General features: G+C 33.4%; 2 long non-coding RNA genes across 2 annotated transcripts; one reads left to right on the top strand and one right to left on the bottom strand.

The window, feature by feature from the left end:
* The first annotated feature begins 6,979 nt into the window (after positions 1-6,979).
* LOC127862784 (uncharacterized) lies at positions 6,980-8,875 on the top strand. The gene is made up of 4 exons (XR_008040799.1): positions 6,980-7,132; positions 7,628-7,741; positions 7,994-8,152; positions 8,306-8,875. It is a non-coding gene; the product is annotated as an uncharacterized LOC127862784 (long non-coding RNA).
* Positions 8,876-9,579: 704 nt separating this feature from the next.
* LOC127862778 (uncharacterized) lies at positions 9,580-12,305 on the bottom strand. Its single transcript, XR_008040792.1, has 4 exons — positions 12,159-12,305; positions 11,544-11,648; positions 11,027-11,166; positions 9,580-10,297 (listed from the first exon to the last, which is right to left on the bottom strand). It is a non-coding gene; the product is annotated as an uncharacterized LOC127862778 (long non-coding RNA).
* Between the last annotated feature and the right edge of the window lie 13,784 nt (positions 12,306-26,089).

The following is a 26,089-nucleotide window of genomic DNA, read 5'->3' as shown; positions in this document are numbered from 1 at the left end:
GAAAAAGCCGTTGAAATGGCAAGCTCGATTGATGTTGAACCTACACTTCCACGCACAGGGCAACAGCAGAACCACACATATGCACCGGCTGCTACCGCATTTGACTACTGGAGGGTTAATCTGTATTTACCATTATTTGCGGACCTTTTACTTGCAGAGCTTCAACAACGGCTTTTACAAGGAAATTAAAGATATGCCATGCAGTACCTATTACCAGATCGTGTCCAAGACCTTTATAATGATCAACAAACAAATGCAATTTACTCGGCAGCACAGGCGGACCTTGAAGTTAACATGGAAGCATTTCATGGTTTCCAGAGAAAGCGTAGTTGGAAATTCCGCTGTGAACAGACACAGATTCCATCTACGCTTTCTCTGGAAACCATGCTGCGTGCTCTACCGGAAGACTTGTATCCGAACGTTGCTAGGTGCTTCCACCTGTTGCTTGTGATGCCAGTATCAACTGCTTCAGCAGAACGCTCGTTCAGTACCATGAGACGCCCTAAAACCTACTTGAGGTCAACTATGACTACTGAACGCATACATGTCTGGACTTGGTCTCATGAACATTCACAGGGATAGGGAACTGAACGCAGCTACAGTTGTTGACCTATTTGCACAAAAGAGGAAAAGGCTTTGTATCTTTCATGACAATTGAACAGGTAGATTTATACACAAGCCAAGCTAAATGACATACAATGTCCATCCTTTTATAAATTAAAACACAAAGTCAAATAGCAGAAATAAAGTTTGAACATGCTATTATCATTAGTAGTGTATTACGTCTCATGACTTCTTGGTCTGTCACAACAAGTGAAAGCACTTTTCAGGTAAAATACAAGATGTAAATTAAGTGCCCAATATACCCTCAAATACACCTCAGCGCCTACCATTTAGGTTATGATTTTTAAAAGTTTCTCGGGGGAGGCCCGAACCCCCACACCCTCCCCCATTTGTGCGTAACATTCCTATATGTCTGGCTACGCCCCTGTATATGTATATATATATATAATCTTAATGAATTAAAGATAACATTAAAAATATACAAAGCTTTTATTACACACAGGAAAAAAATTGTTTTGCATCATTTCACAACAATTGATATGGGTTTGATACTTGAGAGAATTGGAGTGAAAAAAGTAGTGATACGGCGCTTCAGACAGGAGAAGATAGCACCAGACATTATATCACTTATGTCACTGTACAACTTTAATTGCTTGGGTGTAAATGATAAAACAACTATCATGAAATTGCGTGTTGAATGTGTTTGTTATCAGAGTAATCTGTGGCAACATAATACTAATTTATGTTCATATAAAGATCTTTTGCCTTCATATAAAGAAGTAATGCCTTTATATAATTGAAGATTATATATCTATATATAAGAAAATTATATCTTTATATATTAATGCTTTATCTGTATATATTTAAATTATGTATTTTTATATTGTGATTATGCGTATATGTAATGGTTACAGGCATTCATATAAAGATCTTTTGCCTTCATATAAAGAAGTAATGCCTTTATATAATGGAAGATTATATACAGTCAAACCTGAATTCAGCGGTCAGTCAAGGGAAATGGCCAAAGTGACCGTTGTCCACAGGTGACCGTTGAATTCGGATCACAATTTTAAGATGGTTTGTCAGTTGGTAGTAGTGCTACCTCGTTACCCCACCCAATCGTTTGCATACAGTGTTAACTAAGCATGATTACAGAATTTACTTACATTGAATAATACATAATAACATCTTATAGATTGATTTAATTTCATATTGTTATTAAAATAAAGCAGTGAATTTATCAACGCTAGTGTTATTGTTTACTCATGCATCTCGATCATTCAGTAAAAAAAACTTGTGACGTGCCGTTGACGTCACGTCCGTACAAGTCTAAAAAGCGGATTCGCTTTCATAAACCGATAGTACGGTGATATTGTACCGTTCTAATTAAAAGAAAAAGACGCAAAACGTTTGTTAAAATTTATTCGTACGCAAACATTACGCAAAAAAACATTTTAATTCAGCAACCTCATACCAAATACAACGCTTCAAACTCACATTTGCATTCGATTCATACTTCTCCATAATTTCTCGCTTACGCTTAAGCACACTCTATACTTAAGTACGTCCAACACAGAGCTCACTTGCTATTACACGTGAACTTTTTCCAGATGCAAATAGTTTCAAACACTTGACTCGCTCCTCTAATGTGAGGAACTTAAGTTTACCACTTATTGTTATTCCGTGATTTATTATTCTGATTGCTTTTAAAAGTGTTGTGAACGCTAGAAAGCTCTTTTAAAGAATGATCCGAAAATGTTATTTTAAAATCGATACTCAATGTTGTAAGTAAAATGTACTAATTAGCGGTCATATAATTACTGATTATTACTTTAAACATGTCAAAAACTCTGACATATTTTCTGTTGAAGAAACCCCCACAATTATCCCCGGAAAACAAACCTTCTCAACACCTTATTATTTGTTTACTCGCAGCGGACCGCTTTTATAATATCAAAGGAAATTACCGCTATCAAACGCTTTAACCGCAAAATAGACGGACAAATGATGTGCAGTGTTTTTAATTTTCGTGACTCGAGACGACTGACGCGTGACCGTTGATTTCAGTTCAAACATGAATTTCGGAGTTGAATATAGTGGCCGTTGGCCGTTATGGACAGGTGGCCGTTAAATTCAGGTGTAATATAGAGTGTTTTTCGTCGGGGGGATTCCAGACTGACCGTTGTCTGCAGGTGACCGGTAAATTCAGGTGGCCGTTAGGTCAGTTTCGACTGTATCTATATATAAGAAAATTATATCTTTATATTTTAATGCTTTATCTGTATATATTCAAAACATGTATTATATATTGTCATTATGCACATATATAATGGTTACAGGCATTCATATAAAAGATCTTTTGCCTTCATATAAAGAAGTAATGACTTTATATAATGGAAGATTATCTGTATATAATACATTCGTATCTGTATTATTATTTTTTTATCCATATGTAAGAAAATAATATCTTTATATATTTATGCTTTATAAGTATATATTTGAATTATGTATTTATATATTGTGATTATACATATATATAATGGTTACAGGCATTCATGCACAGTCAGATTAATGTAATATCACAAGTTTTAGTATTATAAGACAGTCAAGGCGTTCCATAAAGAACTGGTTTGCAGATTGTTACACAGGCCAAATCTTTTAGTATTTCTACAAATGAGATGTTACATTGTTGATGATAATGTTCATTCTAAGCAGAGGAGATAATCATGTGATAGTGAAGATGGCAGGTCCATGCTTAACTAAGACAAATATTGTTTGCCGTTTTATACCCTTTATTACTTTTGTTTTTTTTTTTATGACGCTCACTTTCCAGCCATATAAATGAAAGGTTATAAGTGTTTATTTTGTAATGAAATTTGCTTTATATCTGGAATTTCCTCAAAGCAACTTTTCTTAGTGGATCTAAAATTAGGTCATCCAGCTAAGAAATTTTGCAGCGAGTAAAGTCAAGATTTAGAGCAAATAACAATACCAAATAAAAGCTAGTAACTGTCTTGCTATCAATGTGGTTGGAAATTGAGCGGTATTAAAAACAATTTATACCAGTTATAAAGGGTAAAAACCGTTAAAAAAATTGTCTCTGTTTGGATGTCTCCATCTTGATAATTTCTTGAGTATTCACACTGATTTTTCATATTACTAATCTTTTAAACAAGGGCTGTCTGTAAAACATGAATGCCCCCATATGGGCTGTCAGTTGTATTGGCAGCCATTGTGTGAATACGTTTTTGTCACTGAGACCTTGACCTTTGACCTAGTGACCTGAAAATCAATAGGGGTCATCTGCCAGTAATGATCAATGTACCTACATAATTTTTCATGATCCTAGGCCTAATTATTCTTGAGTTATCATCCACAAACCATTTAACTGTTTGGAGTCACTGTGAACTTGACGTTTGACCTAGTGACCTGAAAATCAATAGGGGTCATCTGCCAGTCATGATCAATGTACCTTTAAAGTTTCATGATCCTAGGCCTAATTATTCTTGAGTTATCATCAGGAAACCATTTTACTGTTTCCAGTCACTGTGACCTTGACCTTTGACCTAGTGACCTGACAATTAAAAGCAGTTATCTGCCAGTCATGATCAATTTACCTATGAAGTTTCATGATACTACGCGTAAGCGTTCTTGAGTTATCATCCGGAGACCATCTGGTGGACGGAGGGACCGACGGACGGACCGACATGTGCATAACAATATACCCCCTCTTCTTCGAAGGGAAGCATAATAATATAGCCCTTATTTACTATTGTAAATTTGACAGTCTGCGTGAACTATATATACTGTACAAACTTTGTGACATTTCTGTACAGAGTCTGTTACACACCTGGCCAATATGAATACATTATTCATTTATTTTGTACAGAGAGTACACAGTCCCAGAATCTGCCTCAAACTTTGTACACATAAACAAATTGTTGCAGAGCAGATTCACAATGAAGCAGAAATTATCTGCATATATTTTCATACCAAACATAAGTTTAACGCTCTTCACTTTTACAATGCAGAATATTAGCACTATACATTTTAGAATGGCATAATTTTAGAATTTGGTCCAAAAATGAGGCTTATGGTTGGACTTTGAAAACTATTGATACAGAACTTCAAAATGAGACTTACATAATTAAAAAACAAACATACTTATGATTCTGGCTTCTAAATGTTTATTGCAGGTAACAATGCCATACACAAGAATTACAACATTTACATGTTTGCTCAATTCATACATTTATAGTTCACCTGTACAAAAAATTAAGACTGGATGATGAGCATAAAATGACAACATGGGACTGAGCCACAAATTCAGCTTTACAATATTCACTCCTGAAAATTCAGAATTACTTAAATTGATAAATACTGTTAAAGATGAAAATGACCAGAATATTTGGGCAAAGGATTGACATTCAGACGTTATGTTTAAATCACTTTGTTATGATAGTTTACCTTGAACCACTTAAATTCATGTTGCTGACAAAGAGCAAGGCAATGGAGAGGCAGGTATATATACCCCACGGTGATTCTTTTGACTCTTAAATGGTGACCTTGACTTTGAGTTTAAGTGTTTGATAAATTTTTAACAGATTCCCTCAATGGATATAAGAGATAAGAAGCATTTATAAAAAATGAAATATAAACTATTGACCTTCAAGTGTGATATTGATCTTTATTTAGCATGACTAACTCATGTTTTCCGTAAATCACCAACAAACACCTTAAAAGTGTCACCAAGTTTCATGAAAACCATTGAAAGGGTAGATGAGATATTGAGTGGAAACAACAATAAAGGTTCAAACTTTTGACCTGACCTGGGTTAGCTTAACCGACTCGTGTCTTTTGCACATCGTCTCAATTACCACAACATTAAGGCCATGTGTCATGACAATCCCGGATTGGTCATAGAATATATGGAGAAAATACTAAAATAGAACCTTTACCTTTCGACCTTGAAGTTTGACCTCAGCCTTGAGTCAGCATGATTGTCGCATACTGTATTCACATCATCTTAATATACGTGTTAGCCTAGTTGTATAAAATCTTCCAAAGGGTATAGAAACTATTGGGAAAATACTAAAATAGAGGTTCGAAATTTAGACCTTTAAGTATGACATTAACCTATTCTGTGCCGACAAAACTGCCTCAAGCCTTATGCACATGATCTCAATGTTCTTAACATTTACGGAAAGTTTAATGAAAATCCTTTAGAGTGTATAGGAGCGGATACAAGAGGGTCACGGACAGATTTAAGGAAGGACAGGCAGCTATAAATGATTATATAACGTCTTGGGAAATGTTCATTATTATTAAACATGAACTTCATTTTACGGTGATAAACTTTTTTAGAAAACGTGTTCATGATCAGATAAAAAACAATTTGTGTTAAGGAGATGAAACCATCAGGTTCGGACACGTTGATGGAGTGACAGAGTAACCGACAGTTCAGAAACGATATGCCTTCTACAAAGACCATACATATACACTAACTAATTTAATTTTGGTTGAGCATTGCATATGCTCTAAATTTAACATGAACCGATACTGAACAGTCGTTTATCTGTTAAGTGTCACATTATTTAAAGTTTATATCAGTAGGACTGTAAAATCTCACAACTAGTTACACTTTTACACAATTTAAACACAATCCTGAAAACTGCTACTCTAGAGTAAATCTGTAAGTATCTAAGGGCCCATTACTTCTCCCAAAATCAATACACAGGACAAAAACTTGAACTTGACCTGTAAGTCATGCGCCAATAATAAGGTAAATATATAAAAGGGTTAATGAAACAAGCTCTTGAAACAGATGCCTGACAGACACACTGAAAGTTAGAAAGTTCAACTGCTCTATGCCATCCTACTAAGAGCATACAAATAAGAGAAGCACTCAGATGCCCTCACAGCTAAAGGTATATAAATGCTTGAAGACATATCCTTTTTTATACCACATTTATATAACGCCCTTTTCATACTCGAGATGTGTGTTCAAAGGCGCTTTACAGTTTTTTCATATGTCGTCTGTTAACATCTTGGCGCAGTATGCAGCCACGGCACATTGGCTTAACCCTTCTCAAAATAAAATTCACTTTTTAACAAAATACGCTTTAAAAAGTGTATTTTTTCAGCATTTTTACAGAAAAGTGTATTTTTTCTGCACTTTTTTCATAATAAAGTGCACTGAAGTGCATTTTTTCTGTATTTTCATTATCTTAAAGTGTATTTTACTGTACTTTTAGTGTATCTTCTGTAGACAAAGTGCATCTTTTTATGCAATAAGTGCATTTTTTTAATGAAGTGCATTTTTTGTGCATATTAGTGTATCTTCTGATTTGCAAACAAAAATTTCTTTCTGTACAAGTTAAGTTTTAGTGCATTTTCATAAAAAAGAGCAACACTATACACCCTTTCAGTTATTAACTGATTATAATTACCTCCCCTGAATGACGTCATCCGGGGATACCCGATTATCGACTGTAAGCAAACAAAGAGATGTCTGTTTGACAATGTGTGTTTTCAACGGTGTAAATGGACTTAAAATATGAACGAAAAGGTTTGTACTGACCTTATTATTAATAATTTATTATTTTCTTATGCAATTTTGATATTCGGTTTATAATGCTGATAAAGCAGCGGTATTGTTTTTGTCTGTTATATGTTTTCGCGAGGACGAAACGTTCAAACGAAGGATTTTTTACTGAAATAAATCCTGTTCAGAAATGTTGATATAGATTAAATAGGTGGAAATATTGACTTGTTTTATCTAAGGACATTTCGTATTCGTCAAAGTATGAACACTCGTTGGCATTTATATTTTGAAGCAACTAAAGGACGCTCGTACTGGTCTTAGTCATACCGTGCTTTTGTACCAATTGACCATTTTTTTAAATTGAAAGCCAACGGCATCCAATGCAACATATGGTTTGTTAAAAAGCTATTTGTTTGATTAGAGCTTGTACTAAGCTATACCCGGCCTAATGTGTATTAATGTGTAAAGTACAATGAATCAGTTATCATGAATGTTATGAAACAGAATTTTGTTCAACAGATTAATGACCACGACTATGCTGTCCAGTTTTACACAGCAACACCAGTATTCGACTCAAAACCGGATGGAAAACAGATTCAAGACATTACTGTATCACTCGAGAAGAAGTTGAAGGTAAATTAAATTGTTTAGTCAATTGATTTGTTTAAATAACATTTGGGAATAAAACATTTATAGACATATAATAATTAATATCAATACAAATAAAATGAAATTCTTAACCAATAGGATAAAAACACATCTTATTATTTGTTAACCACGTTTGTGGACTTTGTTATACTGATTTTAATGATCCAAAATAATTGGTAAAGTTGTTATTCACTTGATTTTTTTTAATATTATTAGTTGATCTTCATAAAATTTCAGTCTAACAGGATCTGCTGTGTGCCCAAATGTCACACCACTGGCTAAGGATTGTTAGAAGGCCATGGAAAGCCCAGCTATCATGCATTTCCAGCTGAAGATGATCCAGTTCAAGCTGTTTGGTTGAATAAAATACGAAGACATGAAGACAGACATTTTAAGGTCAGTTGTTAGTGGTTTCAGTAAAACTTTAAATGATTTTGTATAAAGAAAAATAAAACATGTAAAGTACTATACATTTTCATGTCAGAAAAATAGTGTTGATGTGATTAAAAAAAAGCACACATATTTATTTATTCTTTTTTTTTCTTTCAGATAAGTCACAATACGGTTGTCTGTTTTCTCCATTTTGAACGTGACTGTCTTGATGAATCTGGATTTGCTAAGCGGAGGTATCTAAAACCAGGAGCCATCCCTACACTATTCGACTGCTGGAAGGACAAACCACATCTGTTGAAGGGAATTCAAGTGGAACGTGCAATTAACAAGATTAAAAGTTTTCACATATTTGATCAGGTCATTCTGGTTTCTCTGTTTGGGATAATTAATCAAATTTGGACAGTTTGCTCATTGCTCACTCTTTTCCAAGACCCAATTATACCATGTCCTGGTGTTTAACATACATACCATTTATATGAACATTTGTTGTTCGTGTACATCATACTACATGTAGGCTAATGAAAAACCATTGGCTGTTCATGTAATATTTGTACATTTTTTGGCTTTGTATAAAGTTTTTGATAATTATCTTGATATAAGCATTGATTTAGTTACAGATTAATGCTTAAAGAGTACTTAAAGCTACACACCTTGAAATAAAGTACATGTTCATATAGATGCAATTTGAAAGTGTGCAAAATTTTCATTAAATCTATAGTCTAGTTAGCAAGTAATTTATTATTTTTCAAACAGGAATAACTGCTTTTAAAACTGAAAGAAGGATTTCTATATTAAACACGATTATTTTTAACTTTTTAAAGCGCAAAAAAAGATGGCTTTCTACCTTGTTACCACCAGATATATTCTAGTTGGCATAATAAAATTAAATCTATAGCCTAGTTTAATAGCAAGTTATTATTTTTTTCAAACAGTACTGCTTTTAAAACCGAAAGTAGGATTTCCAGACGTACACATCCATTTCGACAAACGCGATTATTTTTAAGTTGTAAAGTGCAAAAAAGATGGATTTCTACCTTGTAACCACCAGATAATCTAATTGGCATAGATAAAATATGTCACTCATACTTAAATTTACTATGCCAAATAAGGTGTGTGGCCTTTACATAAAAATTGTATATACATCTTTTTAATCATGTTTGTTAATTTGTTTTGATTGTATGACTACTGAATAAATAATTTTGTTAATAGAAATTTTAGTTTTTTTTGGGAAATATTAGGTAAAACTAAGAAAGTCCAATGCATATTGAGACAAATCAGTACTTAAGTTCGTTTCCTGGGAAGAACCATTACTGATTCTCAATGGGGATCGAAACTGGTTGCTCCAGATTGCTTAGCAGACACCATAGCAACTATTTCACTAAGACTCTGCTACAGATTTGCGTAATCCTTTGAGTAAAAACACTTTGTAATCAATGATATAAGCTTTATTACAACAGAAATAATGCAAGATAAGCACATTTGAGTAGCATAGTTCATCACAAAACAGTATGAAGTATCATTAATTGTAAGATTAATGATGAAAGACAACATGTGAAAGCTAGAAATCATAAACTAATTTAAGGAAACACAATCTGAAAATTACAAACATTCAGATACAGGTATTGCACCAAAATAAGCTGAGATCCTATGATTATATTGAATAAATAAATGTGATTTGAGGTGAATCTCACAAATACTGACACTAAAATAACACAAAATTGAATACTTTCAAATATAATTTAGATTATTTCAATACTCTTTATTTCTGATTACCGGTTTTTCATGGAGCGGAAACACTTGCATCTAACAATTGTTGAACTGTTACGTTCAGATGTCCATGTGTCGAATACATAACCGTCATGAAAAAACACATAGCCTCGTTGAATAGGCTTTTCAACACCCAGTTTTGAACCTTTACCAGAACTTTTGGTCCATTCCAGAATGTTCATGTACGAAAAGTCTTTGAAGATCGGTCTGGTGCTTTGGGTCCATGTGCATTCTTCCAAATTAAGATGTTCTTCCGCTGTTGACACTGTTGATTGTCCTTGACAGTTCATACAGGACGACTTCTGCTTAGCTGCAAATGGCTGGTCTGGATAAGGATCCACAATTAGGATGTTATCCTGGTTGTCACTGAATTTCTTTACCCTGGAAAATATATAAAAGTAAAGATTTAAACTTTGTAACAGAACATTAAGATTTAAGGTGTTACAAAAAAAGCACTACTCCAGAGTCTGTTTCAGATACTTGTTTTCCACCTAATAAACGCCACCCCTATCTTCTTTGTGACCAAAAAATGTATAAAGACAATTTAACTAGTGGCAACCAATTTCTAATGCAGACTTAAGAGAGTAATGTAACTTATTATGTCAGGGATTTTAATTGAAGCAGAAAGCTGTGTGCCACTATGCATGTTATATACATTGTAAAGTACTATATGCTGTGTGGTCGAGTCAGGCTGACTAAACAGATAAAACTTATTTTTAACAGACTGGTTGACAGAAACATAGAAAAAAATTCACAACATGAATGTGCGTTTTTAATATAAAAAGCAGGCTTTTTCCTGGCCATTTTGGGAAAAAAGCAATTGCAGGATTGTGAATTTTTCGTGCCAAAAATCAACTGATTTGGGAAAAACTAATATAAAATAACCCTTCACAATCATTCAAATTAGATGAAAAATCATATTATTCATGGTAATGTACTTTGTTAGATGTCATTTACATATAATTGAGTTAAAATAATCATAACCTCTTCTTTCTTTTTTTATTGGGAATTATTTTTTTCAAATTACAATTTAGGTTAGGGAATGGGTCCGTTTAACTGACCCGTAGATACACCAGGAAAAGGCCTGAAAAGGCGATATAAAATAAGTACCTCAAGCAAAGTTCGGCTTTTGTCTCATTCGATTTCACAGCTTGTCCCCGGCATTTCAACCATATTCGCAACTCTGTAACTTTGCATCTTTCTGGTTGAAGTTGCGGTAAAACAGCGCCAGGGACATCCTTGGCATACAGCTACAAAAAATAAAAAGGCAGGTTTTAAGCATTATTGCTTCTTTAGAAAAAAATCATGTTACTTATACAACATACAAAATTCATCATATTATTTTTTTAGAAAATGGTTTGAAATAAATATGATCGATACTGAATGTAGTGTAAGTTACATGTTTTTTTTTTAAGTGGCAATAATGCTTAAAACCTGACAGCTGAACTTGTATGCTTTCATGTTGGGTCTCTGTACCGAGTCAATATTTATTAGAGTGTACTTATGGTACATGACTATGTCCGGATATATTCATGCCACCAATGTGTATGTATTTGCATAATTATATTAATAATAAACTTAGGAGTATTTATTATAGTGAATTCACATTTTAAACAAAAAAACAAACCTTATGACAATCACAGTCGTGTACTGTTGTACTTTCTTTTCTGTTACAGGATCTGGTTCAGCCATGGTACTTCACTGTTTCTGAACATAGCATTTGGGATGATTCCTGAAAAAAACCCACATATAATGCTTTTTTTGCAGCTGATTTTTATATTATTTCAACACTTCAGTCAAACACTCAAAGAAACAAAGGATAGTTTCGGTTTTGAAAGTTTATAAATATAGAGATTTTGGTGTAAAAAACATGAAAGTTAAATGACCCGTTCTCCTGATTGGTTTTCATTCACATTCTTCTACTTTCTAGTTCTATTTAAGAATAAAAAAAGCCCCGAAATCATATAATTCCTATGATAAAATCATGATTACAAATATAAACTTTCTGAAAATAACTCATAATACGCTTTGCTTTCAAAATTTGGCATTTTTATACAATATTTACTTTTAGGTTCCAATCCAGGTGTAATGGCATATGTACGAACATGAAATGTGTCTTGACAAAACGGAATGTTTAATGCATTTTTTCTCACTTCATCGTACTTAAAAGTAAATATACAACAAGCGATAGCTTTAATATGCGTCAATAAAATAATAAAAATAAAACATGTGTGCAACTTACGCATATATTGTGCTAAAGACGTTGATTTCTTCAGCGACACAGTAAAATTTTATTTTCTCTGGCGAATTTCTATCCCCCGTTGACGTCACATCCGGCTAAGGGACACAACTCTAACACTAGTAAAAGCGAATAACTGAAAGGGTGTATAGCAAATAACTGTAGTTAAAGGACAGAGATATAGTGTTTAATAGGTAATAGGAGGATTGTACTGAATTCTTTTTTATCTTCACATAATGTTTATGGTCTTTAATATTGTTGCAATTTGTCTGCTCATAAAATATGTGAATCAGTAGAGCAGCTTTTAAAGGGAAAAGTACAACTAAATCAGGCTGAGTAACTAATTAAAAATATTGAAAGTGAATATAGTAAAGTAAATATAAGATGCTAAGTGTGCTGTGTATAATTCAATAAATATCAGATAAGATCAGGATCAGATAAGAGATCCATTAGCATCATAAACACTAGTCCCTATCAGTGCTCCATCTAGCCCAAACAAAGGGGTGTTAATAGACTTTTGATTGGTTCTGGCACCATCTATTTGAAAACAAACCACTTTTGATTGGTTGGAGCACAGCAAGTTATTTGGAGCACAGGAAGTTATTTTTTGTAAACAATTTGGTTTCAGCAACTTAAATTGAGCTTAAATTTTTGGTAAAATTGAGCAACATTAACCCTTTCCCCGATAGATGCGTATAATCCCGAGTCTATCGATTCCCCGATACATGCGTTTATTACCGTCTCTATCGATTACCGCATACATGCAAATTTTTCCGTGTCTATCCATTACCCGATAATCCCGTATATTCCCAATGTCCATTTTCAAATGAAAATTCTGATTAATATTGACAACAAAAGTGCTCATGAAAACTCATTAACACAGACATCCAACATTTTTCTCAAGTATCAAATGAATTTCGGCATATGTTTTTATTTAAAGATTTGATGAAATAGGTGTCGTGTCCAATCGGGACAAGGATAGTCCAACACGCGTAAATAACTTAATGTGGTGTGCGCGCATCGTGTACAGTTCATGTCCTTTTACAAATTGTAGCAGCAAATAAATACATGTATATGCCCATGATATTTTCGTGTCCAGTGTTGGTCTTAACAAAAAGCACACGAAAATTGGTGTGGGTGTATTTATTTAAACACAAAAACTGCGTAGCGCCGACAACATTGTAAAAGCTTCGTAGTAAATTTCCATTTGAGTATCGGGGTATCTCGCAAATGATTTTGACATTTTCCTGAATAAAATAAAAGTAATAAACACTGTATCATTTTCATAATTTAGTTCCTTCAATATTGCAAGAATTATTGTACTGTATCTGATTGCACGCAAAGTGCCGTGTACAGTTCATATTCTTTTACAACGACCAATTAACAGCATCATCTATATTTAGATTTTATGCAACATGTACAAGTCATTTTCTGGAAATTGGGAGAAAGTAAAAGTGATTTTTCGAAAATAAACCAACGTTTTTTTTCTATTTAATTTGTCATAATAATTAATATTTTGTGTTGTCTGTGTATGTTTGTTTGGTTCTCATTTGTTTTTAGCAAATCTTATGAAAATTAATATCGTAATGGTTAATGTTTAAAGCAAGTCCCGTTTCCGAGATCAAATACGAGAATTACTTCGACATGTTAATCGACGTATACAATTATTGTTTTGACAGACGACATGTGTTTATCTAAAGTTTGTGTTTTTGTAATACACAGGATATTTGATTATCGCTGCTTGATTGAGCAATAAAACAAAGACGCAGTCGGCGGTTTTCAGTAGGCCTTTTGTACTGACCAACATAATAATTAATAGTGCACGTGCTTATCTAATATTTAGGGATAAAACACACGGGATATTAGACACTTTGTGCTTGTTTGGGCCATAAAAAGCAATCCCGTTGGCTTTTTTCAGTAGCACAAGTGTCCAGAAACTAACGAGTTCGGGTAATAAAGCACAGAGATTATGATCTGAAAACTGCATGGAGCCTGAAATGAAACAAAATGCCGACAAATCAAAAGATTAACCGCCTAATGTTTCAGTATTTATTGTCAATAAATCATTAATACAATTATGTTTTACTTGAAAAAAGTGTGGCTTTGTTGTTCATTCAACATCATGCGTTGTTTAGAATACAAACTTAAAATTTATATGGTTGGAAGGAGAATTTATTTCTCTACAATATTTGCATTGACACAAATGATGTGAAATGCAAGGAACTAAGTGAAAATTAAGCCTAAACAAGACAGGTGTAACAGTTGAGAAATTTTCCATTATTTTCCAAATAACCCTATTGAGATGGTGTAGTCAGGCTTATCAGCTGTATATGGAGTCACTGTTATCAGAACAGCAGGACTGGTATTGGCCTGGGAAGGCAAATCAGATAAGGGGTCTATCAGGGAAAGGGTTAGACTTATAATTCTAGTGTCAAATGTCTTGAAATTCTTTCAGCACATGAAATATTGTGTGATGAAAACAATGTGTATTTACTACAATGTGTAAATCAACAGTAAGTTTGTTGCAAAGAAGATTCAAAGTGGGTGGTTAAAGTGATATGATCTCATAGTTCAACAACTGCCGTTTTTTTTTAAATACTAAAGAACAGCTGTAAGAGGTTTGTATTTTCATTTCTGCATCTCTTTTTAATTTAATTAATTATGATCATTATCATATTTATGTATTGTTACTGGGAAATGTAAAGGGATAAGTAAATGTAATTAGTTACATGTCAAAGATGTTACACCTTTTTGTTCTTGATTGAAATTACCTGTACGAAAATTCTATGCAAATTCTGTATAGAGTCTGTACAAAATCTGCCCAGAATCAAGACAGAATTCATTTTTTCTGTACAAAGAGGACACAGACACAGAATATACCTTGAAATCTGTACAGATTTTCTAAGCAGAATTACAATGAAGCAGAATTTTATCTGTAAAGATTATTACACAAGACAGAATTTTAACACTTATAATTTTTACAAGACAGATTTTTAGCACTTTGCATTTTAGCCAGGCAGAATTTCTGTACTTGGTAGAAAAATGAGGCAGAATGTTGGACTTAGAAAAAATTTAGATTCAACATTTCAAATTGGGACTTGTAAAATTTAAGAAACAGACTTCTGATTTCAGTTTCTTATTGTTTATTGCAGGAAACATTTCTCTATTCACCGAAAACTAACAGTTATGTTCAATTCATACAATAGTTAAAATGACCAAAAAATACAGCATATTATTAGCAAAAAAAACAAACAGCAGTATCTATTGTTCATACCATAAAGAACATAGAAAGTTACAATTTAATCCAACAGGCTTCAAGAAAAATCTACAATGGAGTGAAATAAGGTTTATTTTTTTTTACAAAGTTTTTATTCTTTGCTTATTGCTGGATAAATTGTCCCAAAATATTGAAAATTGCTAGGACATTTTGTCTGCTGTTTGTCAGCAGTGACATTTTCAATGATATCCAAGATAGAGAGAGATCCAATTACCCAAGTTTACCCAAACACCAGCGTCAGGTGTGATAAATTTACTCCTATTTCAGCACATTTACTTTACTTGGCTCTCGTTTTATGAAAATATTCATTTGAATGCCAGTGCTTTAACATAACAAATTTTGTGACAAAAAATAAAAATACAATTATAAATAGGAACAATTAAGAAATTAAGACATAACATTATTAAAGTGTTGTAATATATATGGTTTTAAAGATGTTTGGTTTAGTCTACTTTAAAAAGGTGGTTTAGTCTACTTTGAAAAGGATAGTACACTTGTAAGTGTGCGACAAAATCTCAGAGACTTGACATTCGAAGTTTTCAAGCGAAAATCAAAAAGTTCCATGAAATGGGGCGCAGAAGACGATGAGGAAAGAATTATTATTACCAGAGGTATGTTAAAATTTGCTTTTTCTTTCATCAAAATATGTATTTAATCTGTTGACAGTATTTGGCTTTGTTTGTAAATTTGTTTAAAATTGAAACTTTGGTTGTGCATATTCAACTTATAATGCATAAATCATAGTTTCCTAGTTTTTGAAACAATGACCTTGACCTTGAAACGACTGGTCCCCGAATGAATTCCTATGCTAGGTCTGTATGTAAGCAATGAACCTGCATACACATGATATATGCAGTATCGCAATCCAAACTCAAGTTATTGAGCAGAACTTTTTTTTTTAAGTCACCTTAGCACTAAATGATCATGGTGAGCTATATGATGTCAGTCTATGTATGTATATATAAGATCTTTTAAGGAGGCTTTTAGATCACCTGAGCACAAGGTTGTTCTTATTGTAAGCTTTTGTGATTGCCTTTTATCCATTGTGCCTCAAACATTTACCATGTAAACACTGTTGTGGAAATATTTAATGTCAAATCTTAATGAAACAAGAAATCTTTATGAAACTTGTTTTGAACATTTTTTTCAAATAATAGCACTTTTGCTAATCTTAAAAAAAACAACAACATTTGTTTTAATGGTAATACGCCAAGTTAGGAAATGGTTCCTATACATACAAAAACATAGACACCAAGGTAATTCTTCCTTGTATTGCTATAATGAAATCTTCTGAACACAAGTGACAAACTGCACAAATCAATTGAGTTTAACTTTGGGTCTTAGGTACTGGTAAGCTCAATATTTTCCTTTGACCCTCATTTTATTTGCATTAGCAGGCAAGTTAAAAAAGATAAATGATTATAATTTACCAGATGGTTCAACTGATGGAACATTATCCAACCACAATAAAAAAATTTAGAATGCGCAAGTTTTGCAGTGCTGCCTTTTACCTGATGGTGAAACTTAGTTCCGGGTATGTAAGGTATTAAAGTAAAAGTTTTTTTCATAAAAGTCTTTTTTTATTAGTCTTTTCAAGACATAAACATTGATTGTATCATCATAAAGCATACATTATTAACGTTTGATTAGCAATGTTCACAGATTTTGATTTAGATCAACTTCTGTCTTACAATATATTTTTTAGTTAAGTCGAATGAAGTGCTTTCATTTGTTTTTAAACAGCCATAAATCCGAGGGAGACACAAGAACGGTCAAGAGGTCAGGTTCTGGCGGGGAACAAGCATGACATAAAGCCTGTGCTTGATGCCGTCATCATTTCTGCCTGCAAAGGTACATTTTGTCTTGTTTTTTTTGCTAGGTATTTAACATAATGAAACAGTGGTAGGAATTTTATTTAAATTTATGACCAGGTTTTCAAAGAAGATAAAAAATGAGATTATTAAATGCGGGTAGGGCATATCTGGTCAATAACTTAAGTTTGCCTAGACTCAATTGATGACCTTGCATTGAGGCCAAGATAGGGATTGCATACAGAGCCCAAATGTGTCACTAAAAATAGACAAGAAACCGTCGGAGACGGGTGATGCTCCCCAAAGGTTTTTTTTGTCACAATATTGCACTATATATTCAGATAAAAGGAAACGTCTTGAGGGCACAGTAGTTGGGGGGACAAATTTTTTTTTATAGAAAATTTCAAAAGGCCATAACTCTGTGAAAAATCATCCAGCCAGAACCCACTGATAATATGCACATCTCTTCTTGGTAGTGAAGCTTCCCATAAAGTTTAATTGAATTCCGTCATTAGTTGCTGAGAAATAGCCCGGACAAGAATTGCACTATATGTACAGTTAATGGAAAATTTCAAAGGGCCATAACTCTGTGAAAAATCATCCGGCCAGAACCCGCTGATAATATGCACATCTCCTCTTGGTAGTGAAGCTTCCTATAAAGTTTCATTGAATTCCGGTCATTAGTTGCTGAGAAATAGTCCGGACAAGAATTGCACTATATGTACAGTTAATGGAAAATTTCAAAGGGCCATAACTCTGTGAAAAATCATCCGACCAGAACCCGCTGATAATATGCACATCTCCTCTTGGTAATGAAGCTTCCCATAAAGTTTCATTGAATTCCGGTCATTAGTTGCTGAGAAATAGCCCGGACAGGAATTGCACTATATGTATAGTTAATGGAAAATTTCAAAGGGCCACAACTCTGTGAAAAATCATCCGACCAGAACCCGCTGATAATATGCACATATCCTCTTGGTAGTGAAGCTTCCCATTAAGTTTCATTGAATTCTGGTCATTAGTTGCTGAGAAATAGCCCGGAAAAGAATTGCACTATATGAACAGTTAATGGAAAATTTCAAAGGGCCATAACTCTGTACAAAATCATCCGACCAGAACCCGCTGATAATATACACATCTCCTCTTGGTAGTGAAGCTTCTCATAAAGTTTCATTGAATTCCGGTCATTAGTTGCTGAGAAATAGCCCGGACAAAAATTGTGCACAGACGGACACACGGACGGACAGACGAAGCGGCGACTATATGCTCCCCCCAAAATAAATTTTGGGGGAGCATAAAAAAGTTAACTTTAGCTTGGATGGAGGTATTGGACACAAATTGTGTGTTAGCTTTATCCTTTTTACAGCCATTCTCACCCTAATCCTCTGAATGAAGTAGTGGAGTTGTCTGTTACTCAACTTACTGACATTAGTTTCACTGTTTGGTATAAGCACTTGGTCCTAGTAAACCAGCTATTCCAGGATACTTTGAGTTGGTTAACTTAATGATATGACAGGCATATTGTTGATATGCTGTTGACAACAGCCAATAATCCAACAAAATCAAACAATAATGCAAACGTAGAAAATTTAGTTGTTTGCAGTTTAAGTCGGATCAAGGTCAAAGTAACATTTACTAAATACCAAAAAACTATTGGGATCGCATTTTAACTTTGGGTCTAATTAATACTAGAATCAAACAATGGTTTGAAATTCAATTGGATGTTTGTGCTATAAGTGAATTTTGTTGGGCTGGCACTTGATGTATGATGTCTTTAGTACAGGTATGGCATTACTGTTTGAAACTGAGTAGTTAGAATAATTTGGTTTCACCATGTATCAGTTTTTTAGCTCGGCTGTTTTCGGAGAAAACCTGAGGTATTGTCATAGCCAGCTCGCCGTCCAGCGTCAGCCTTTCCGACGTGCTTAAACCTTGACATTTTGCTCTAAAATCAAAGTGCTTCCACCTACAACTTTGAAACTTCATATGTAGATGCACCTTGATGAGTTCTACACGCACACTTATTTTTGGGTCACTAGGTCAAATGTCAAGGTCACTGTGGTCTCTAAAAAAAAAAAATATATCTGACAAGCTTTTATTTAATCAAAACTGCACCCGCAGCCGAGCGTTGGAACCTGTTATGCGGTGCCCTTGTTGGGGAATGATACAAATATGTAAATGTGTAAACATTTATTTTTTTCCGATAGGTTATGTCTGGATGTGGTGCAAAGACCACAGCAAAACAGTGCCAGATGACACCTCTTTCAACAAGGCAGTGACACTCCAAATAGACTTCTCCAGGAAATAAATGAAATCATCTTGTTTAAATTGAGACTAAAAATAGGGGGTGATTTTTTAATTTTTACCCTGTCATAATGTGATCAATTCAACAACAACAAAAATATTGGTACTGTCAGTATATTTCATTGTGTACATTTTATTGTTTTCATTTTAAAATTTCATAAAAAAAATGTTATTTATTGATGGTCTGTTTATTTTGCTTTTTCTACCTGGATACATTTTTTGTACAGAAAATTTTCTGTACAGAATTTAATATTAAACAGATTTTATTCTGCACAGAATTCTATTCTCACATTTTGGTTCTCCCCAGATTTAATTCTGCCAGATTTTTTTCTGCCTCGAACAAATTCTGCTTAATTTAAATAATTCGTAAAATCTGTACAGAATTCGTTCTTTGTTTATATTGAAAAAATCTATAAATAGAAATCTGGTTCAACTCATTTAAAATGGACACCAAATATTTTCTGCACATATTCTACACAGATTTTGTGTATTTTATTCTGCACATAATCTGGTTGCAGTCTGCCCAAACATTTTCGTACAGGAAAAATGTTATACTTACTTTTTTGTTTTTTACTCAAAAACTATGCTATTGTAAAGTAATATGTAAACAAAATAGTATTTTAATTACGTATTTGCTAGGTTACTTGTTTTCATTTTCTGTAGTCAAGTGATATGCACATTTTATTTCATGCCTTTCATGAGGCAGAAGACTTGGAGCTTTATTTGATAATTACCTTTCAGTTTGGTATATGTTTGAGTACAATGTCAGAAAAAAAAATACAAAAATAAAATAAAATCCCTACCTACCTACCCACCCAAATTTACCTGGGTCAGGTTATGCCAAACAAACAATTTTTTTAAGGATGGCCTAAGTCCCCTCTGGTGAAACCGGTAACATGCTCCATGCGGCTTAGCCAAGAAAGACAATGACTGATATTTAAATAAGCTCATATGTTTACTGATAATCTATGTTTTATTGTATGTGTTATGTGAATGTTTGAACTAAAAAATTTGCATGATTTAACATTATGTTCATTTATATTCAAAATGTAACTATACAAGTACAAACTAAGTATATGCAGTTTAGAATGATTTATGAATTGCTACAAAATGGCTAGTTTGTAAGTGGCAAAACAATTTAAAAAATTTGACAAAAGTTTCCAAAATAAAATTTGATCCCTACAAGGAACGTGTACATGGTTCAAACAGAAATCTCAAACCTAAATTCAAGCACTTTTCAAGGATTTTTTAAGGCCAAATTTTCATTTTCAAGGCCAAGAACCGTACGTTAGTTTCCTTTAAAAAAATGCATTTTCAAGCCAGATTAACACAGTAATATATCATTTATTTGCTCAAACACATTAAACTTATTTCACAATAACTCATACATGTTATTTCTAGTTATTACATACAAATACATGTTATCCATCCTTAACTCAATGAGTCTCACATATGTATTTACTTTTTAAAGATATTACAAACAAACACATTGTCTCTTTCTATGCTCACATCAAACAGACTAGTTTATATCATTTAGATAGAAGTCAGTTACTATAACATTTTGTATTTCACGGGGCTGTTGTTGTTGTGTCTGTTTTAGATTCAACAGTTTTAACAATAGTACCTTCCTGTTTCACCAAAAAACACATTGCAGGAACCTTGTTTGCTTCTCAATTTCATGTTTTCTTTGTGGGTTTCCCCTTTATAATGGCTTTTCAAAGCGCTTTCCCCCATTCCCCTGACACCAATGGTTTTAATATAGACCCAACAATGTGCTTTTTGAATGTCATTTGTTTTCTGTACCCAGGAATATTCATAAGTTTTGCGCAAAACATAACGATTAACGTCCTTTTGACAACTTGTTTATGACCAGAAAATAGCGCCATGAATATTTATGTTAAAAGAATGTTGATGTATCGTATAAGTTGTAATTATTTAAGCATTTTTTCTGCATTTCATCTGTGTTTATGACCAGAAAGTAGCTCCAGGAATATTCAGTTAACCACTCTGGTTTGAAACGACACTACCCCATCGCTGCATTTTTACTCGCGAAAATTGATTACAATGTAGAACCTCTGACGTAGTACACATAATCTGTGACGTGTACACTTAACATTTTGTACCCAGTAGTGTACAAACTTATATTTCGTACTCAACTTTTTGCGCGAAGGAATATATGATAAATTTTCGTAATATTTCCCTTAAGAACGAGTCAAGTTCATGGCGATGATAAAAGTAATTTTGAACAGAAATAAACATTTTCAATGCTTTTTTACATGAAATAAGCACTTTTCAAGCACTTTTTCAAGGCCAACCTTAGTTCAAGGGCTTTTCAAGCCTAGGACTCGTTTTCAAGCACTTTTCAAGCCCTGTGCGAACCCTGGTGTATGTATTGAATATTTTAATTGCAAAACAAGAATGCTGTCATTTTGTTCCACATAATTTTACATTGATAATAAACAAGACTATTGCCAAGCAATAAAAGTCCCCTACCGGCTCCACCAATGTCAGAAATCCCACCATTGTCAGAATATGTTTTTTATTTGTTGCCATAGCAACCAGAATTTTTGATGCAGGAACAAAATGAAATGATGTGCATAATGTCCATATTGTCATCTATCCATGTTCGAAGTTTCGTGAAAAAATATTAAGAACTTTTAAAGTTATCGCAGGATCCAGAAAACCACCTTTTTAGCAGTATTTCTAGTTTATTTGTGTCCATAGCAACCAGAATTTTAGACGTAGGAAAAATGGAAATGACGTGCATAATGTCCATATTGCCATCTGTCCATGTTCCAAGTTCATGAAAAAATATTAAGAACTTTTAAAGTTATCGCAGAATCCAGAAAAGTGTGACGGACTCATGGACTCACAGAGCGAGAACCATAAGTCCCCTCCTGTGAAACTGGTAGCAATTTAGCTGTGTTAACATTTCCCAACAGTAGAAATCATCCTGCTGATTAATTTTGTAGTAGAAATCATTTTGCTGATTAATTTTGTAGTAAACTGACAAAAGCTTCAGGTGTGGCTTTCAATACTTCAATACTTAGTCTGTGTGTGTAATTTGACAGTCTTAAACTTATTGGCTTTAAAAAAACCTGTCAATCAAAATTGATCTGGCACATCACATTATTTTTATTATGTTAAATCAGTGTATGCTACAATCAACTGCCTGAGCAAGCTGTGAAGTTAAATTGAGACATTTGATGAAACAAATTGTTTCCTGGGTAGGACCAGTACTTAGAGTCGTAAGGGCGAACTGAAGAATGCTCCCACTTAAGGGCTCAATACAGAGACCTCCCAGTGACTAAGCCAGTAAGCAGGCACCATATCCACTATACCAACAGGGTTTTTTTTGGCCCGATTTTATAGCCGAAATTCGGCTATGTTTCCAATCCCAAAAAGTATACTTTTTTTTTTTTTTTTTTTTTTAGAAAGATGTCTAATGCTTATTTTATCTCAATTTCAATTCAATTACATCTAACAAAGTATTATATGGTTTTGTTCTTTTAATTTGAATGATTATAAGAATTTATTTTCCCAATTTCATGAAAATGCCGATAAAATTCCCAATTCCAAAGCCATGGGCTATCTTCCCAAAAAGTGGAAAAAAAAACCTGACCAAGGTATCAATACAGAGACCTCCCAGTGACTAAGCCAGTAAGCAGGCACCATATCCACTATACCAAGGTATCAATACAGAGACCTCCCAGTGACTAAGCCAGTGAGCAGGCACCATATCCACTATACCAAGGGATCAATACAGAGACCTCCCAGTGACTAAGCCAGTAAGCAGACACCATATCCACTATACCAAGGGATCAATACAGAGACCTCCCAGTGACTAAGCCAGTGAGCAGGCACCATATCCACTATACCAAGGGATCAATACAGAGACCTCCCAGTGACTAAGCCAGTAAGCAGACACCATATCCACTATACAGCAGCCACTAAACTAGCTTTAAATTCATGCGGCTAGAAAACACACAAATTATACAATGCTATATCTTAAAGAACATGTAACTTATTTGAAGATTGAATTTATTTGGATGCATTACTTTATTATTCAAACAGTTATGATATTTTGGAAACAATAATGTCTAAATATTTATTTAAAAAAATTCATATATCTTGCTTTTTACATAGAAGCCATTACAAATGAAATTTTACATAATGATAAGAAGAAACGGTTCCGACCAAATATCTCCAAAGACCAACTACAAGCCTTGAAAAATTTAGCACATGATCCTTATATTGTTATTAAAAAAGCTGACAAGTCAAATACTATTGTAGAAATGAATAAAAATAAATATATTGAAGAAGTTACTCGTCAATTAAACGATGAGCATTTCTACAAAAAAGTGAACAACAACCAACACCAGTCAGCGAATGAAAATATCCAAAAATGATTTGAAGAAATAGAGAACAACAACCCCGGTATAAGTAAGCAGTTTGACTTATTATCAACTAATATCTGTAATCCCCAATTCTACATTCTGCAAAAGACACACAAGCCATTTGATGCCAGTCTTCCACTTGGATATCCTGGTCGGCCCATCGTGTCTGCATGCAGTTCCAACACGGAAAATATTTCTAAATACTTGGACTATGTTTTAAATCCAGCTATGAAACATTTACCATTGTATGTTAAAGATACAACAGACTTTATTTACAAGATACAAACAAATTAAATTGAAAAAAGATTGCTACTTTGTAACCTTAGATTATCTTCTTTATACACTAACATTCCCCATAGTGAGGGAATAGATGCTTGTAAATATTTTTTTAGAAAAGAAACTATAAATATCCATGTAAATGTTGATAATGTTAGCAAACTTTTGCAAGTTGTTCTTGAAAATAGCTGTTGTGATTTCAATAATGATACTTATTTACAAACTATGGGTACTGCTATGTGAAGTCTTATGGCACCGTCTTATGCTTCCCTTTTTATGGGTAAATTTTAGGAAGATTTTCTTAACAATACCTCTATTAAACCATATATTTGGCTTAGATTTTTAGATGACATTTTTATGATATGGAATGGCTCTTTAGAAGATTTAAACACTTTTATTAATAATTTAAATAACTTCCATTCAACCATAAAATTTACCTCTCATATATCTCAACAGTGTGTATCTTTCCTTGATGTTTCTATATCAAAAAGTGAACTAGACACTGTGGTTACAAATATTTTTTGTAAACCCACTAATATGCATTTATACTTAGATTTTACGTCATCTCACCCCATGTCCTGTAAGCGGAGTATTCCATACAGTCAGGCAAAGCGCTACAGACGTATTATTTTTGATGATGATGTATTCAATCAGTCCTTATCTAGTTTATTTAAGTAATTTAAAAGTAGAAATTATCCAACAAATGTTATTGAAAATGGATTTTCTCAAGTGAAAAATATGACACAGGAAAGTGCATTATGTGTTACTCAGAGAAATACTGATTCAATAATACCATTTACTGTATGCTTTAACACATCACTTCCTAATATTGCTAAAATTTTACACAAATACTGGGATTTGTTCAGATTATCAAAAAAGAAACGTGTTAAGTCTTTACATTCATTTAAACCCATTTTGACCTATAAAAGACCTAAGAATATACGTAACAGCCTTGTAAGATGTTCAGTGTCTTATAACAGTACTGATATTCATTTATTGGGTCAATGTAACCGACCAAGCTGTACACGTCGCAATAACATAAACATATGTTCAAGTTTCAATAGTAGTGTTACTGGTTTATCGTATGATTGACGCTATGATGTTGATTGTACTTCGCGCAATGTTATATATCTTATTATATGTAAAAATTGTAATAAACAATACGTTGGACAAACTAATCAGAATGTTTCCCGCAGAATGAATAGCCATAGATTTGATATCAGAAATTGTTCAATAAATCCTATTTCACATGTTGCTACACATTTTGGATACACTGACAATTTTTATTTTAAAAAATAATTTCACTTTATCAGATTTCTCATTTGTACCTATTGATGTTGTTCAAAACAATCAAGACAGTTTATGTAAAGAAACATATTGGATACATAAATTAAAAATATAAAATTGCTAGCTTCAATATTGCAGAAGTGACATTACATGAGCAATTTTGACCCATATATTTGACCTTGAAGGATGACCTTGACCTTGACCTTTCACCACTCAAAATGTGCAGCTTCATGAGATACACATGCATGCCAAATATCAAGTTGCTATCTTCAATATTGCAAAAGTATTCATAAAATAAGCGATTTGGGCCCATATATTTGACCTCAGACCTTGAAGGATGACCTTGACCTTTCACCACTCAAAATGTGCAGCTCCATGAGATACACATGCATGTCACATATCAAGTTGCTATCTTCAATATTGCAAAAGTACTCATAAAATGACCGATTTAGCCACATATATTTGACATCTGACCTTGAAGGATGACCTTGACCTTTCACCACTCAAAATGTGCAGCTCCATGAGATACACATGCATGCCAAATATCAAGTTGCTATCTTGAATATTGAAATACTGCAAAAG

Source organism: Dreissena polymorpha, chromosome 1, assembly GCF_020536995.1.
Source record: "Dreissena polymorpha isolate Duluth1 chromosome 1, UMN_Dpol_1.0, whole genome shotgun sequence".
Lineage (NCBI taxonomy): Eukaryota > Metazoa > Mollusca > Bivalvia > Myida > Dreissenidae > Dreissena > Dreissena polymorpha.
The sequence above is the reverse complement of the archived record's forward strand: the minus strand, read 5'-3'. Positions and strand labels throughout refer to the sequence as shown.